The sequence below is a fragment of the Mizuhopecten yessoensis genome, unplaced genomic scaffold, assembly GCF_002113885.1.
Source record: "Mizuhopecten yessoensis strain PY_sf001 unplaced genomic scaffold, ASM211388v2 scaffold11085, whole genome shotgun sequence".
Taxonomy (NCBI): Eukaryota; Metazoa; Mollusca; class Bivalvia; order Pectinida; family Pectinidae; genus Mizuhopecten; species Mizuhopecten yessoensis.
In genome coordinates this window covers 167,850-169,959 of record NW_018408872.1, presented here as the reverse complement: position 1 = coordinate 169,959, position 2,110 = coordinate 167,850, and positions in this window count along the sequence as shown.

Here is a 2,110-nt window from a genome sequence, read left to right as displayed (position 1 = left end):
TTTCTCACTTTTTTGCCTCATGACTATTACACAGAAGGTATGCATGATAAACTTATATTCGGCATCTGTATATTGAATACATTGTTTAAACATAACTATCAATGCTTTTTGGGTTTTTTTTCTTCATACGCGTAGCATGTTAAAGTGAATATAGGTCAATAGTTTGTGTAATGTGCTATACATCCATACGATGTACAGTTTGTGGACTTTGTTATCCTGTTTACACTCCTTCCACCGACGGAACAGGTTGTCATCATTGATTGACATTTTGAAACGTGCAACGTTTCTCTTTCATCTGATATTAACATCTGGAATATAAACAAAGCAACAAGCGTGTTATTTTGCGATGGAAAAAATCTTGCGATAAGAACGAATTCGGGATTCATTATTTTGATCACATTCGCCACCAAAAACGACCACTTTTTCTATATGCCCAAAATCACAACATTTTTAGCAGCGGTTCTTCTAATGTCATATTTGATGTCTAAATATGTTTGAAATGTATAAAGTAGCATATACTTTTCAGATATTATATGTACAATTACCTTTTTTAAGCTATTATCGTTACTGTTGACACATGATAACAGGCACGGGATGTGATTGAAATTAAGAAAAGCAGAAGGCTGTGTGTGTATAGATTATGAATATTACTAACGCCGTCACGCGCAGGAAAATCACACACGCGATCTCAAGTAAACCCTTAGAATACATATTTCGTAAATTATACGTTGGTGTCCCTAATCATATCCCTACCTAATATGCGTTTCAGCGTCTACAGTTTCCATAATCTCTCATCTACTGTGGTTCTTGGGTTATCTCCCATTAACATAAGTCCATGCGTGGTATCGGAGTCATGTCTTTCACCTATGAATATTACTTTTTTATCATTATAATTGCTGCCATATACATACATATATACATATTTAATGTATTGCATATGATTAGTTATTCAAATAACCCTTCTGTACAAATATCTTAATATTTAGGTTACTTCAGATTGATCCAACATTAGGTTTTTTTCTTTTTTTTTCTCCTTTTTTCTCTCTCATAAAGTTAGATTGTTTTTCTTTATTTTTATTAACTGTTATTCCGATTTAAAATATTTTTGTTGCTGTTGTTGTTGCTGATTCAAATATTGATTTCCAACAAAGAATAAGTGGATCTACTTTTTGAATTATTATTTCGTTTAGCAAATTATTTCCCTTAACGAATTAGAATTGCGCAAATACATTTGGCATAAAATTATCAATATCAATACATCAGTTCCATTAGTGGTTCATATGTACAAGGGCAATGGGTGTTGGAATCACTCTAACGTAGTCTAACTATTTATAAATGTCCCTGTATCAGTGTATGTAGTCAACCATAATGCAACATCTTAAATGTGTACACATCCCTGCTTGATCCGATTAAGGTAATAGGATTGTGTCACCATTTCTCAGTAGATTTTCTTCAAATTTTGTAGTTTTATTGCTTTGAAGTAAAGAAAATGTTCTGCCACAAAAAAAAATATAGGTTGTCAGAATTTTAAGGATTTTAAATAAAAATTTATGTAAAAAGGAGTGAATTTTGAAAAAAACCCGAAAGACACAATTCTTTGCAAAATGATGTCTATAAATTTTATACTTCCATAGATTAGTATTGCATTAATGTATATCAATTTAATAAACGCTGAAATTGTGTAAAATAAATTATCTATAAACGAACAAAAATTGACGCTTTATAATAAAACCATATACACATAGTAATTGCATGGAAGAGTTATATTTCTTGAAAAACTTCACAGTAGTGAAATAGGTAACCGGTTTCATGAAGTACAGAAAAATGGACACATTTGACTCATTGATAAAAAATAACTGAATTAATGCCTGGATTGCTTTGAAATACTTTAATATTGAGAGAACACACTATTCTGTCAATAATAAACATACAAAATTCATCAGTTTATTATTAAACATTAGAATATGCGGAAATTGTTATACTGTCTCCCTACATTGGACTTTCAACTAGGGATGTACTTCCTACTTCCGTTTATCAATACACTCCTATGACCTAATAACTCCGCAGCACACCTCTATGTTCATGTTCATGGGAGATAACTCAATAACGT